The sequence below is a fragment of the Hibiscus syriacus genome, unplaced genomic scaffold, assembly GCF_006381635.1.
Source record: "Hibiscus syriacus cultivar Baekdansim isolate YM2019G1 unplaced genomic scaffold, ASM638163v2 tig00110482_pilon, whole genome shotgun sequence".
NCBI classification, from domain to species: Eukaryota; Viridiplantae; Streptophyta; class Magnoliopsida; order Malvales; family Malvaceae; genus Hibiscus; species Hibiscus syriacus.
Genome location: NW_024062758.1, coordinates 5,322,501 through 5,338,626, shown reverse-complemented (window position 1 = coordinate 5,338,626; position 16,126 = coordinate 5,322,501). Strand labels below are relative to the sequence as shown.

Here is a 16,126-nt window from a genome sequence, read left to right as displayed (position 1 = left end):
ATTGGAGTCTAAATAAAAACTCCAATCCACAAGGCAATACCGCAAACACTTCAGATGATGAAGATGCTCTATGCTGTGAAGCGTCAACCACCGTTGAAGGAAGAAACGATTTGCAGATATAGACCATTGATTCAGGAGCAACATATCACATGACCTCAAGAAGAGAATGGTTCCTCATTATGAACCTGTCTCATGAGGATCTGTGTATAGTTCAATGATCATGCCTTAGAGATCGTTGGCATGGGAACCATCAAATTAAAGATGTATGATGGAACAATTAAAGTTGTTCGAGATGTGCGCACGAAAGGTCTGAAGAAAAATTATTATCCTACAGATTGTTGGATAATAATGCTAGCAAGATTGAAACACGGAAATGAATCATGAAGGTGTTTCGTGGAGCGCTTGTGGTGCTGAAAGGTGAAAAGATAGCTGCAAACTTGTACATACTGAAGAGAGAAACATTGCTAGAAGCAGAAGCCTCTGTTGCCTCTGTAGTTCAGATTCTGTAATGCATGGCATAAGAAACTTGGACATATCTCAGAACAAGGAATGAAAGTCCTTGTGGAGCAAAAGCTACTTCCAGGCTTAACAAAGGTATCACTTACTTTGTGTGAACATTGCATAACATAAGCAGCACCGGTTGAAATTCAACATCAAATTCTAGAGGCAAAAGTGTTCTAGAATTGGTTCACTCTGACGTATGGCAAGCACCAGTTACATCCCTAGGCGGAGCAAAATACTTTCTCATTTATTGATGACTACTCTAGGAGATGATGGGTGTACCCTATTAAGGAGATGTTGGGTGTACCCTATTAAGAAGAAGTCAGATGTGTTTTCAACTTTCAAAAACTTCAAGGCACGGGTGTAACTTGATTCTGGAAATAAGATCAAGTGTTTCAGAACAGATAATGGAGGAGAATACACAAGCGAAGAATTTGATGACTTTTGCAGGAAAGAATGCATCAAAAGACAGTTCACAGTGGCGAACACTCCTCAACAAAATGGAGTGGCAGAGCGGATGAACAGAACCTTGTTAGAAAGAACAGAGCAATGTTGAGGGATGCAGGCCTAGAAAAATCATTATGGGCAGAAGCAGTCAATACCGCCTGTTATTTGGTGAATCGAGCTCCATCAACTGCAATAGAGCTAAAGACACCAATGGAGATGTAGACTGAAAAACCAGCTGATTATTCAAACCTCCATGTATTTGGAAGTATAGTGTACGTGATGTACAACTCTCAAGAAATTTCAAAAATTGGATCCAAAATCCAGGAAATGCAAAAAAATTGGATCCAAAATCCAGGAAATGCAAATTATTGGGGTATGCTGATGGAGTAAAGGGGCATCGCTTGTGGGATCCCATTGCCCGCAGAGTGATCATCAGTAGAGATGTATCTTTGTAGAAGATAAACTACAGAAAAAGAAGACGATGATAGCGCTGAAAAGTCAGAGACTACTCAGATACATGTGGAAAAAGAGTTTGAACAGGAGATTCTTCTGAAGCAAAACCAGCACATGATGAACAAGAACCAGAGAGTTCTGAAGCTCCAACAACTCGTCAATCAGATCGTGTGAGAAGACGTCCAAATTGACACTCAGATTATGTTATAGGTAATATTGCATACTGCCTTTTAATAGAGGATGGTGAGCCATCAACATACCAGGAGACAATAAATAACTTAGATGCTTCACTGTGGATGATGGCGATGCAAGAAGAAATTGAAGCTCTTCATAAAAATAATACATTGGACCTTGTGCCACTACCACAAGGAAGGAAGCCAATTGGTAACAAATGGGTCTTCAAAATCAAGCGAAATGGTGACGATCAAATTGAGAGGCATCGTGCAAGACTGGTGGTCAAAGGATATGCTCAAAAAGAAGGTATTGATTTAAATGAAATATTTTCTCCTGTGGTTCGACTAACAACAGTTCGAGTAGTTTTGGCAATGTGTGCTACATTGGACTTACATCTAGAGCAGCTAGATGTTAAAACAGCTTTTCTTCATGGAAATCTTGAAGAAGAAATTTATATGCTCCAGCCTGAAGGTTTTGAAGAAAAGAAAAGAAGAACTTGGTTTGCAAGTTGAACAAATCTTTGTACGGTCTAAAGCAGTCGCCGAGGTGTTTGGTATAAGAGATTTGATTCCTTCATTATGCCTTGGATACAACAGACTTAATGCTGACCCTTGTGCTTATTTCAAGAGGTCTGGTGATAACGATTTTGTTATATGTTGTTGTATGTGGATGATATATTGGTTGCAGGACCCAACAAAGATCATATTGAAGAATTGAAGGCACAACTGGCTAGGGAATTTGAAATGAAGGACTTGGGATCGGCAAACAAGATTCTAGGGATGCAAATTCACCGAGACAGAAGTAATAGAAGATTTGGTTTCACAAAAGAATTATTTGAAGAAGATCTTGTCACGATTCAACATGCAAGATTGTAAGCCAATTTCTATCCCTCTTCCTATTAACTTCAAATTATCCTCCAGTTGAGTCCTAGCAGTGAAGAATAGAGATGGAGATGTCTCGAGTACCGTATACATCAGCATGAGAAGTTTAATGTTCGCTATGATATGCACAAGACCAGACATTGCACAAGCATGGAGTGGTTAGTCGATACATGGCGAATCCAGGCAAAGAGCATTGGAATACAGTAAAGAGATCCTGAGATACATCAAAGGGACCTCAAATATTGCATTATGTTACGGAGATCAAACTTACTAATCATGGTATGTAGATTCTGACTATGCAAGGGACTTGGATAAAAGCAAATCTACTACAGGATATGTGTTTAAAGTTGATGGTGGAGTTGTAAGCTGTGTTTCAAATTGCAGTCAGTTGTAGCTACATCCACAACAGAAGCAGAATATGTAGCAGCTACCAAGCCAGTAAAGAAGCAATATTGAAGATGCTATTGGAGGAGCTTGGCACATCAAGAGTATGTCTCTCTGTTTTGTGACAGTCAAAGCGCCTTGCATCTAGCAAGGAATCCAGCATTTTATTCAAGAACAAAGCCATACGAGTTCAGTACCATTTCATTCGTGAAAAGGGAAGAAGGAACGATAGATATGCAGAATATCCATACCAAAGACAACATAGGAGATTTCATGACTAAGGCGATCAACGCTGATAAATTTACTTGGTGTCGATCCTCTTGTGGCCTGTCAGAAACGTAAGCACATTAAGGTATAAGGTAGAAAGAATGGTGTGAAGATATGATGTTCCAATCAATCTTCAAGTGGGAGATTGTTGAAAAGTCAATTCTTTGGCTATTAGCAGCCGGCGGCTATCTTTTCAAATTGGCTGCTAAATGGTTGAAAATTAGCAAGGTACAACTACACATTTAGTCATTGTATTTTAGGGTATTTACAAATTAGTCCTAAGTTTCAACTATAAATACCCTAGCTCATTAACTTCAAAACCATCCCAAAGCATTCTAGCTTTCTTCCAATACTAGAGAATTTAGAGAGTTCTTGAAAGTTGTTTTCTCCTTTTTATCAGAGAGAATTATCATTGTTTTCTCCTTGGTAGATCGAGAGAGGTTGTAATTCCTATTTTTCTTATAGTGAAATTCTTCTACTGTTGCCCGTGGTTTTTACCCTATATTATTTATGGGTTTTCCACATAAATTTTGTGTCTCTTTTATCTTCAATTTTTATTTTCTCAAATTATCAGTTGCATTTTTGCTCTATCCGATAGCCGTCTTCCGCAACATCGCATGGGTATCACATGATGCTTCATGGGAGTTAGACCCAAATAATTTCAGTCCAGTATTATTCGAGTCAAATAATTTCAATTAATATTATTGAGTCTTTTTTTTTTTTGCATCATTATTCTAAAAATTTTGCCTTTTATTATCATTTTTTTATTGTAAATATGTTGTGTAAAACAACATCCATTTGGACAAAATTTCTTTTATTTATTTAAAATATAATTATTTTTAATTATTTCTCCTTTTATCTGAAAATCTGATAATATAAATGGTAATCATAATCATTTGAATATTACATTTCATTTCTTTATATTTTATATTTTATAGTAATGTATCTATGGTTTAATTTTTTTACTAGAGAAATTAATAAACTATCTCAAATTTCACTAAGCCAATAATTATTTCATTTTATCTCAAATTTCACTAAATCAATATTTATTTGATTTTATCTCAAATCTAAACCATTTTTTCAAAGAAAAATGTTGGTCTCAATTTTCATGTCTAAAGTCAGACAGTGCTGCCTGAACTTCTTTATCCAAATTCAGTTCAAAATGATTGTCAATATCACAATAAAGTATAAAATATTTTCATAATTAAATTTAAAAATATTCAAAGAAGAAGAAAAATATCCATGTTCAATGTTTTGTGTTCTTGGGACAGGTCTTGAGCCAGACAACAAACATATATGAATATATATAATAAAACAAAACATTCAATTCTGAATATGCAAAAGAAATTAAAAAGTTTGTTTACATTACAATAGAATATCATTATACCAACTTATTTCCATTTTCAAACTGACAAAAAAAAAAAACTCAAATCAAACACAACACTTCACACATGATTATCAGACCAGACCAGAGAATGATATTTGTTTTCATTAGTTGGACATTGAAGCAGTGTTTCAGATGGTTGATATCTCTTGCCAGTTTTGGTGCAAATACTGATTGGAACCAACCGACCCCCCTGAAACCAGCTCCTAAACTACCTCCTCTTCTTATCTCTTTACAACCATACTAAGCCGACACACCTGCAAAAGCCATGGTTGCAGCAATGGCGAAGCCGGCCAAGGCAACCGTGAAAACCAACCCGCTCTGCTGTTGTTGAACACATTCTCCCATTGATCTACACTTCCGTTTTCCATTTTTTTCCACCTTGAGAAAGTGATTGCTTCTTTCATTTTATCACCCAAGAGGCTAAAAAGACGTGCTGTTTAGGTGCTTCTAGGAACCTACGTGTATGGATTTGGCTCTTCCATGTGTCGGCCATTAAGCCATTCAAATGGCACGTGGCTTGCATGAGGTTAGTCAATGAGGCACAACAGACAACAATTCCCACGGTTTTCAATTAACCTTTTTCTTTATTTCAGAGGTCTTTACAAAATGAACTCAAGGTCTGAAAATGGAAGATCGATACAGAACAACAAGAGGATCGAATAACAAATCGATCGTTTGATTAATCTAATGTAATATCCTTAAAAAATTGGCTATCAGCTATCTTTGCAACCTGCGGCAGTGTTTTCAGAAGCGACATTGATGGCTTCCTCACGGTGTGAGCGAGCAGTAGCATCAGTGTTAGAAGGGTCAAGGCCCCGGCCTGATGTGCAGTGCCTAGTGAAATAGGCACATACGATAGAAGTGTTGAGACACCTAATGTTACCTGTAATAATGAAAAATTGAGTTAATATGTCATATATACAAGAACTATTAAAGGAAAAAAACAGGGTCGAAATGGAGAGTCACCTGAAGAGCAGCCATGCCAAAAGTGGCTCCGACCAAAGATCGGATAGCCGGATGGACGTCCAGCCTTTTGGTCCACCACCATAAACCACAGATGAGATCAAACTGGTAGTTGCAAGGATACGATGGTCAAGCTGCAACAAGAAATACGTATACCATCTGTTATCGAAATAGTTGTAAATTGGTACTTTATGCATTTTGTTACGTTTCATGCAATTTCAAGCCATGCAAATCTTAGTCACTTCGTGCAAAGCAAGTGTAAAGGAATCCCATTTAAAAGGGCACGATGTGTGTGTACGGAGCTTCTTCGAGTCGACTACCAAAACCAAAGTATCATTGTGTTCAATCAATGTAAAACAAAATCGAATTGAAGTGACAATTCGAGCCTCACAAATATACTTTGAACAGATTATCCAGTATAAATGAACTGATGCCTGCATTTAAATCGTTTCCCTTATCTAAGCAATTATAAGCACCAAGTGCAATCGCCAGGAAATATTATAGAAACAATTACCTGCACCATGGATGTATTCTCAAAGAAGTTTCGGATTATTGGTTTCAAGTCAAATATATTATCAGGAACCCACACATCTCCCATCTTTGGAAAAGTATTGTATGCACGGCCCTAGAAATGAAAGGATACACAAATTGCTCATCGTCAAGGGCAGAAAAGATTTAAGGCTATTTTGAAAGAATGGATACAAGAAATGAATAAAATAGTTACATACGGCATCATTTCCAGCAACAATGCTCCAGAAACAGCGGTAATGCCCACAATTAGGCTCACTGGAATAGCAAGTCTCCTGACTTTGGCAGCCCCTTGAACCCAAGCTAATGATTCAGCAGGAGGTTCAGGCATTACAACAGAAGAGCAATCCAGAACAGGCCACTGTAAATACGAATGCTGAAGTAAGATGAGCAACAAGTCGATAAGGGCTCACTCGTGGCTCGACATATTCAGAAGCCGGTTCCTGTAGGAAGAGATTATCTGTGCAGTGAACAAATATTGTACTAATTTGGACTCAAATTTACCAAGAAAAGAGAGATGAAATTAGGAGAATGTGGATTACTTCTCACCTCTAATCCACTTTTAACCATCCACCAACCGATTAAACCCTGACCAGCACCAAGAGCAAAAAGAGCAGACAGCCTTAGTCCAAGGGGTACGGTAATATATCCCTTACGAAGAAAATATGAGAATGGCAATGCAAACATAACACCTAGGTTCTCCCCCACATTCGATGCATATTCCATCCAGTATGAACTTAAAATCTTCAATGCTCATCCCTTTGTTTACTCTGCACAGTAGAGGTATTTAAATTAAAACTAAATAACAGGTAGAATATAATTTACGAGACAAGTTACCTAGGGCTTCAAACTACAAATACTTAGATGTGAAACTACAATTATTACAGCAAATACATCATTATGTCACAATTTTTCTCATACCGCTTGTATTCTGGTGACAGCTTGTATTTCTCAAACTCTTGCTGCCACTCCTCATCAGATAGAGGAGGAAGGTTCCCATGAATTTCCAATCAGTCATTGAAAGACCGGATCGTGTTAATCGTGTGACACCACCTAGTACGACCATACTAAAGACCCATGCTGCAGAACCAAAAAGCCAGATCCCCACCATTTTCTGAGCACGCTGACCTGCAGTTACTAATTGCTTTAATCCCTCCCCAGCGCCAACAGAGGCCTCGGTGGACATTTTCCTGAAAGACGACATGATGATCCTAAAACAAATCAAAGAACTCCCTTTTAGTGACATTCACATAACACTAGGAGAGCAATCATTATTGTTCTTCTACATAATTTTAAGAGAAATATACAGCAGAATGACATTCTTTCATCGAATGCAAAAAAAAGAGCTGAAACACCATTTTCACCTTCAAGTACTTAATCAGGACGGGATAATTAAAAGATAAATGTAGCCCCTTGATAGCTATGGAAAGGTAAGATTGCTCAAAATCCCTAATAAATTAAAATTAGAACAGGGAATGCATCGTTTATGATAGAATCAAAGACCAATCCTAAGTGCGTCCATAAAACTCATACATGATTTTAGGATGAAAATTCTAATTTAAATGAATTCCCATCATTCATCTCAAAAGTTTAATCAAACAAAACCAAAAAAATGGATGATCCGAGTCACTTGGTATTCCATTTCCTCAACAATAATCTTTAAGAAATAAACTACAACAGAGAAATCAACCCAATCACATCCTTTCTCAACAATAAATAAGCTAAACTACAATTGATTCATTCGAAATCTAAAGCAAAAGAAAGAGAAAAGAATACCCACGTCCATAAAGTGGATAAAGAATCGAAATTGAGGAGAAAAAAAACGAACCTTAGGCAGAGATCTAAAGCCATAAAAGTTCCTTGCAAATGAATTAGCAATCGCATAAGCAGAGGAAGATGAAAAACAACGGAGGAAGAGGTTCCCCTGAGATTGGATGTTAAGCTACTGAGTATAGCTTTGTTTCTCTTTAGAATTGAAGCAACCACTCTGCTTTGAAACATTATTTGTGTCTTCTCTCTGTCTCTCTCTTCTCTTTAGTTCTTAAAAACTGTGGGTTTATGGAGTTTTTTCGACACTGTTTAAAGGATTCTACCTTTGGTACTTCCCGGGTTTGGAGGATCCATTTTGTACTCGTTTTGATGGTTTCAAACCCACATATGTCCCCCAAAACATTTTTCAAATAGATAAGCTCTCACCAAACTACTAAAGAAATCATTTTCACTATTATTTATGCCTCTATGTCCTTCCCATCTTCCATTCTAATGATTTAAATTCATCAAAAAATAAATTGAACATCTCTAAATCAAATGTATATTTTTCTAAACTCATATACAACCATCTGATAAATAGGATGTTGTTGTGAAAAAATCTTAGTTTCAAGTTCATCGAATTGTTTCTTTTTTTTTCATCTTCTTTAAATCTGATTTTGTAAATTATGGCCTTATTTTTGTTATTCTTTTTAATTTTTAAATTTTATTGAGTTATTGTGTGAATTCAAATTTGGAATAAAGTTCAATCATGAGTTGTATTATTGTTTCTAGTGTCATTAACGGTTGAAAAGGGATGTAGGAGAGGGTTTGTGAAGTATACGAGTTAATAGACTTGGATTTTATGATGGAAATAACTGTTTAGTCATGCACCATTTGAAGTTGCAAAAATTTGTTTCATGTCAGGTTGGAGCTTCAATATGCATTATATTTGGCCTCATAATGCCTGAATCAGCAACAAAATAGTTCCAAAACTGTTTCCTTTTAGTCCAATTTAGTTTTTTATGTGTTTTTCTCTGTGCGAATAGGATGCGAGAATATAACTGATATTACACATTCAATGACAATGCAATTCCTATTTTCTTTCTTCTTTTCTGTCGGCTAAAACATTTCCTTGACGTATCTAGCTTACATAGGACCAACCTCTGGTTTCAGCAACCATAACATTCAAGCCCCCCATTGTCTCAAGCAACCAGACTTTTATGTATGATTGAACGAGCTACGAAATGCTCTTTGTGAGACCCCAATTGCCTTTGTTTTTCCTTTGATAAAGGGTTTTTTCTGTTCATCACAGCTCAATGCTTATGCTCCAATAATGCATCTCTTCCTTCGGAGCTCTCAAAGAAAGGGTCACTAAACCGGACGCATCTTCATATTCGAAACTCACTTCTTCCGTATCAATGGTTATCTCTTCGGTCGAGTCGACGAATAGGATCCCAATGGGCCACATCCTCGAACTTTCATGTTGATGTTTGTGGTCTTCCCAGGCTGATGATGATATCTGAGTTCCTTGATGGCTCCTCCTGAATTGAACATCTTACCAAGCCTATGGGAGCGAATTTATACCGTTGGATAATATCTTTACAGGTACCACCGTGAAAACTTCGTATTCTCGTGCCTTTAGAGTGATCGGCATTGTTGCCTCATTTGGAAGGTAAACCAATTCTCCTGCATTTGGGAATCAGTGAAGTTTGTTCAGCAAAACTGAAACATTCGTGCATAATTCTGAGTATCTGTCATGAATACCTGTGTCTGGATCATATTCAGACACGAGCATCGGATACGACTCTCGAAACGTGAAAAAAATGCTTATGTCGGGACATAATCATATCCAACACACCTAAGTTCAAATAATATAGGTTAAAAGAACAAGAGATTAGCATGCTAGACATACCACCAAGATGGGAATATATGACAGAGTCTCCCGTTCCATCCATCATCAGCTACTTTCGACAAATAATCTACATCTCTAGCCCTATACCCTGTAATTGTACCAGGTTGTTCATCATGAATGGCATTTGTTTTTCCAACTTTACACCACCCTGCTCCCTTGGCATTGAATGTACCAATGACTCCGGTGAACTCGTTCAGATTCCAAATCTTTAGAAGGCTGCACAAGATACCAAGAGTATAATGAGCATAATTCTAGAAATATTTGCGTCGAACATATATTTGAACATGGATACATATACTCAGACCCGAATCCAAGTAACAGCACAAAATCCTCACCTTTTCTCATCTCTGGCAGGATCTGAGACAAGCAATCCTTTGTAGGTCTTCCTGAAGTTTGGCTCTCAATATAGAACCATCAGGAAGTACAAGTTTCCTGAGTAGTTAAAGTCATGTTGCCCAGGTTTGTCACTGTAATAATACAACACCCGGTACGAGAATCATATGTTAAATTACTACTTTCAAAATCTAACTAGCAAGAACTACAGGACACTAATTGTACCTTACATAAATCGCACATCCTCCTACTGCTCGGGCTGCTCCATGGTATTCGGCCATCGGATGAAGGCTCTGTAGTCAACTTCATTCATGAGTTTAACATTTAATGATATGAAGCATGGATCGAAAATGAATGTTTTAAAACATAGACAAAAACTGCTAACTTACATGGAACATATCCCAATCTGGTTGCATAAATTCCCCAAGAAAAACAGTGGTATGCAACTGATGCAATGTGAATCGTGTGGGATGCCGGATCTCTAGGCCAGAAATCATCCGATGCCCTAAACAGCGTTCGTTTTGCACTGCACAAATAAGTCATATACTCATATGTCAGTGTAAGTTCAAGAATCACTGGTAGCTTTACTAGTACATGAAAGATGAAATTTTACCTGTATAAACCATCTGTGTTATGACTCATACAAGAGATTATATCATTGTTTTTGAAGTTCCTAGCAATTGATGCCTCTAAAGCCTGATGATATTTTCTAGCAAGTTTCACTCTTCCTCCATGGCCTGCACCGAGGGTTTCAAGGATGTTCTGAACATCAACTTTGACTCCGTCAATGCCGGCTGATGCAAGGTATGCATGGAGTTCATCATAGAAGTTGAAAACTTTTTCGGGGTTGACAAGGCCAAGGCCGTTCTAGTTAAGCTGTCCAAAGCTTGATCAGGCTCATTCGACTCGACTCCAAGAGATGAAATAGGGTAAACCACTTTGGATTCATAGTGTTCCATTTCGGTAACATCAGGTCTAACACCTCCCCAATACCCTGTAATTGCGTGCCATACATAAGCATACTTCAAACCATGTTTTTGTTTGATTTCAGTGACAATGTGGCGAAGCCCCAAGCTGGATCCTCTACTCTGTGACCCTCTTTGCCACCTTTCTGAATTTATGATTCTCTTTGATATGTGTCATCTGTTTGCAAAACTGAAACACGAGAAAACCGAAACAGCAATACATTTTAGCCTATGAAAAGGAAGAACTAGCAAGAATAACGAGAGAATTGGATTTAAATCCTTACTTGGCAGCGTTATCAGCTTTGAATTCAGATCCATTTGCATCCATAGCGACAGATTGCCATCCATCATCAATAACGAACTTTGGAGGAATCCCACCTTTCTCCAAGCTGCAAGAGATTCTAAGTTCATAACCCATGACTAATGCTCTAGACACCGAATCCCGATATAATAGCATTGAAATACGAAACCTTACCTCTGCAATCCTTCCTTTAAACTCTCAGAAGTGACATTGGTGTAGAAAGCATCCATGTACACCAACCAAACCAGTTCAGCATGTCTGGCATCTGAACAACGAACGAATGTAATTATAATTCCGTGCATTATGAATGGAGATGACATGATTTGAACTCTAGCGACAAAATGTTACTTTCAAGGGAGATTTACCGTCTTTTTCTCACGATGAGAAAACGTCTTCAAATGTTTTTCAACTGACCTGCAATAAATTTCAAGTATTACTTAGCTAAAGTGGACTTGAAGTCATGCAGCACTTGAAGGCCCATGGCTGAAGTAAACTGTCATTTTGGACTCGACTGTAAATATTAGACATGGATGTGCTTAATTTCTTAATGTCGTTTCGAGTATTTAGAAGGTTGAAGGGATATCCGTTCCCAATTCGATTTCAGATATGAGAGTCGAACACATGTATTCAAGAAAACGAAGATCGGAGTACATAGGAAGTAAATACTACTTTCAAGGTGAATATGGAAAAGATGTTATCAAAGAAAGTGTTTTAAAACTTACTTCGCAGCGTTAGTGATGACCTCAAATGATCTGATCCAGCTGCCATGAAAACCAGATGATTACCCTCGAACTCATCGACAGCAGGATCTCCTGCAATGGCCAATGATCCCATAAGTTCTACCAGGACAACAACAAAAATGTTACCAAACCTGAGTTAATGTCTTGATTCTCATACCACTTTCCAACAAATCTCCAGCTCATTTCTTTCATTGCCTTGAAGAACAGCCCTGAAATCGCCTTCGAGAATCGGTAAAAACACGGCATATACCGCGCAGTCATCTCCGTTTCCGGAGCCGTCGTGTGCCTCGACAATCAGAAACTGGGTTTCGAAGGGGATATCTTGACCATATGTTCCCATCCTCTGTGTCATCCACCACATTTTGAATCGGAAAACGCACATAAACCGCAATCCCCTGCAACAGAACCACACATGAGAATCATTAGCACTTTAACGCATTAAAAGCAAACAACAGAGAGTCTTAATACTAATTTCCAGCCCATATAAGGGTTCTTTCTTTTCTCTTTCTATCAATTTTCTCGTGAAACAAACAGAGAGTTGCGCAGGAAGAAACAAGATATATATGATAAAAGATAACATACTGAAGCTTGCCGACGGGAAGATCCTGCGGCTACCGATCTTATCGGAAACAACTCCGATGAAGGCTCCATTAGCCAATGCAGAACCAGAAGCTGGAGCCACCACGATGTTGTTAGGAACATCATGAAGAACGCAGTTTCCCAACACCATTAACTTGCCATCATCACTCACACAAATCCCAGTCCCTACAGTCATCTTCTTGTTTCAACCAACCAAAAAAAGGAAACGGAAATTTCAAATTAAGGAAACAAAACAACGTTACCCTTCCAGACAAGAAAATAAAGGCAACCCAATCCCAGATGCAATTAATGAATTTCTGGGGAGGGGATATTTATAAACCATGAACAACACATGAGAACAGTTTTACGATGGGATAAAGGTAAATCTTTGATCTTTTTTTTTTATCGACATGAATGTAAAAATCAAGAATTTACTTGGTGTAATTTTTTTTTAGAAAAGCAGTTATCTTTAAATGTCATCCAATGAGCTGTCTAGATTTAACATCTATTTTTTTGCCAGGCTCATGCACGGAAGAACCGATGGTGATAGAAAGGACAATTGCTATTTAAAAATTTAAAATTATTATATGTTTTATATTAAAAAAATATTTTTATTCCTAAAATTTTAGGAATTAAAATTTGAACGTGTATAAAGTTCATAACTTTCTTTTTCTAATTCGGCGCAATCCATTGGACCACACCTCCTACTCTTATTTATTTATTTATTTATTTAGGAGTGATTATCACCGTACATCCTAAATACGCATTGCACTTTATGAGTTTCTTATATTTTTTTTTCATATTTTATTTTTTATTTAAGGTTTAGTGTTCAGATGAAAATATGGGAAGGCTAAAATTGGGGAGGAGACGTACTGTAATTGCTACATGTAGAGGAGGAGTTGCATGGTAGTATAAGAGTAAGGGTGTAAAAAACTGACCCGACCTGTAAAATTGACTGAAATCGACTCGAGTTAAAATTATTTTTGACCTGCGCTGTGACGATCCGAAACCGACTTGAGTCGAAACTGGTGTTGACCTGAACCCGAGTTGGACTTGGAAATTGTGGATCTGAACCCGACCTGCATCCGACCTGAGAACGACCTGAACCCGAATTTAACTGAAAATATGATACCCGAACCCGAACTGCATCCGACTGATATGAACACGAACCCGAGATTGACCTGGTAAATAACTGGTATTACCCGACTTGTTTTCAACCTGGTCTGTTATGAACCTGACATGTAATTGACTCAACCTGTAAATGATCTGACATGTTAAAGTGATCTAATATTATCCTGACTTATAAGTGAAGTTACAATTAATATATGTTATTTTAAATTTATAATAAACTTATGATAATTACTTATTATGATAATTAAATTAATATGATTATTTTTTGAAATTTTATCATAAATTATTATGATAATTAATTAATATGATTACTTTTTTGAAATTTAGTTTATATTAATTAATTTGTATATTCTAAATTTGATTTTTATGTTAATTCCAATTCATAAATTTCTTTATATTTCTTATATTATAAATTTTTTAAAATCACTAAATTAAATTTAAATATTTCTTATTAAACTTGATTTTATTAAATTATATTAACCAAGTTAAATATTCATAAATCTTTGCAATCCCATCAAGATGACAGTGTTCCCTCCAATTGATTAGTTGTAAGCTTAGGCAGCAGTTTCGAAACCAGGTTTTGCAATATAACATGCTTCACCCTGTCATTGCTTCCGTTTAAGACTGTTTTCGACAAAAACGCGACCTCCTGCTAGTTAAGATGATCACCTAATAGCTCGTTCCAGAACTTATCGTCCTCATTGAGGTCGGGTGTTTCTATCAGTTCCACCACTTTCTTCAACGTCGCTACGTTCCAACCAGCACCACAACCCACGGCGGTAGCTGCACCCACGACATTTGCGAATGCTAATGTAATAACCAACGGAATGTCATGTATAAAGCCGAATGCAATAGCAGCAACAAAACTATCTCAGTACCCAACAGTGTCTATGATTTTAACCTAATCAAGCATATGAAAGAATCCATGACCAATAGCTTTAAAATACATTTTCAATCTACAAAAAGAAGCATCTAAGCTTAAAAGCAAATCTAAACTTAACCGAGGAATTTCCATGAAAAGCATTCATATTCTAACTATGACATTCTATGTTTTCGGATATACAACGAAGCTATAACTCACCTTAAATGCAGGCGCACAAGTAATATCTGACTTGGTTATCAGAATCGAACCCTTAGAGCCCATCTTCACAACCACCCATTTAGCACGGTTTCCTTTCTTCAACAACTCCTGCCCTTCTAGAATCGGGTTAGCTATGCCGGTTAAAGATTCAACCTAGAAGTTCACGAATGCAAGTAATAAGGTAAACATCCAAAAAAATCTATCATCAGATAGGAAGACATATTAAGTTTCACATCAAATACCATAAAAGCCCAAATACTTCCTACTGGAATAAAAACCTCCATAGTTGCAGGCATATCTAATATTTATCAAGGAATGAAGAACACTCGTGTTTATAATCTGTCATAACGAATGAAGTATAGACTTCATTATTTTCATCTTAGACAGACGATAAATATTTCTTAGATTGAAGGTTCAGCTAAAGAACTAACCGATAAAGGAACAATCATTCACAGCGATTAGACAAAACTTGTGATAATTCAGGTTCGAATTAAAACAGGTCTAATAGGAGAATGTACCATCAGGATCAATAACCGACACTTTAAAAAGATCCGGCGAAGCAACTTCCGAAAGTCAAAATGATTACAATGTGACATCAAAATGGGATATGAAAGCATTGAAAACATATATATAGAAGCACAATACAAGCAGATAAAAAAATGAATAAAACATGTCCATTGATTCTGTGAAAAGAACCTCATCAGCTGTTAGAATGAGGACATCACTCATCCTCAATAAATGCCTAAGTGCTTTTTGCCCTTCCGTGGTTCCACTTAAAAGACTCTTCCTTCGTGGCCCGGGATCAAAGAACACCGATGTACCGACTTCAACAGCATTCTCCACGGCTGAGACTATAACATCAAGGGATAAGTCATCAAAGCCATACCCATTACAAACATGATTCTCGTGTGTTTAATCGCCCCCTTTACTTCTTCAGACAATGTATTCATCCAGCTAAAGCTGGTTCCTTACTAAAATCCCCCGACTACCGAAACAAAAACAGGCATAAAACTTCAGCAACCATTTTCTCATTATTGGAAAACAACAAAAAGAAAAGGTTTCTTATTCTTTACCTGCAAAAGCCATGTTTTTGCGAAGGATCAACGAGCACCCAGTATAAGAGCGTTTCATAAGAAGAAATTGCTTTACCAAATACTACTTTGCTAGTTTGCTGGTGACCTAAAAGATAAAAGAATGTTCACTGTAAGATAAAAGAAGGGTTCCCTGCCCGAGCAGTATCTCTAATACAGAAGAAATTAATATTCTACACAAATCAAACAGTTATAACGGATTATCACTTCTGAAAGGAAAGAAAAGAGAGCCAAACCTCGGGGGCCATCCATAATGATG

At 37.1% G+C, this 16,126-nt stretch overlaps 4 pseudogenes; all 4 read right to left on the bottom strand.

Annotated features, from left to right (window-relative positions):
• Positions 1 to 8,038, bottom strand: part of LOC120128980 — a 28,766-nt pseudogene extending 20,728 nt beyond the window's left edge.
• LOC120128982 lies at positions 5,104 to 7,192 on the bottom strand (annotated as a pseudogene).
• Positions 8,039 to 8,805: 767 nt separating the features above from the next.
• On the bottom strand, positions 8,806 to 13,017 carry LOC120128981 (annotated as a pseudogene).
• A 1,180-nt stretch (positions 13,018 to 14,197) lies between these two features.
• Positions 14,198 to 16,126, bottom strand: part of LOC120128878 — a 1,934-nt pseudogene continuing 5 nt past the window's right edge.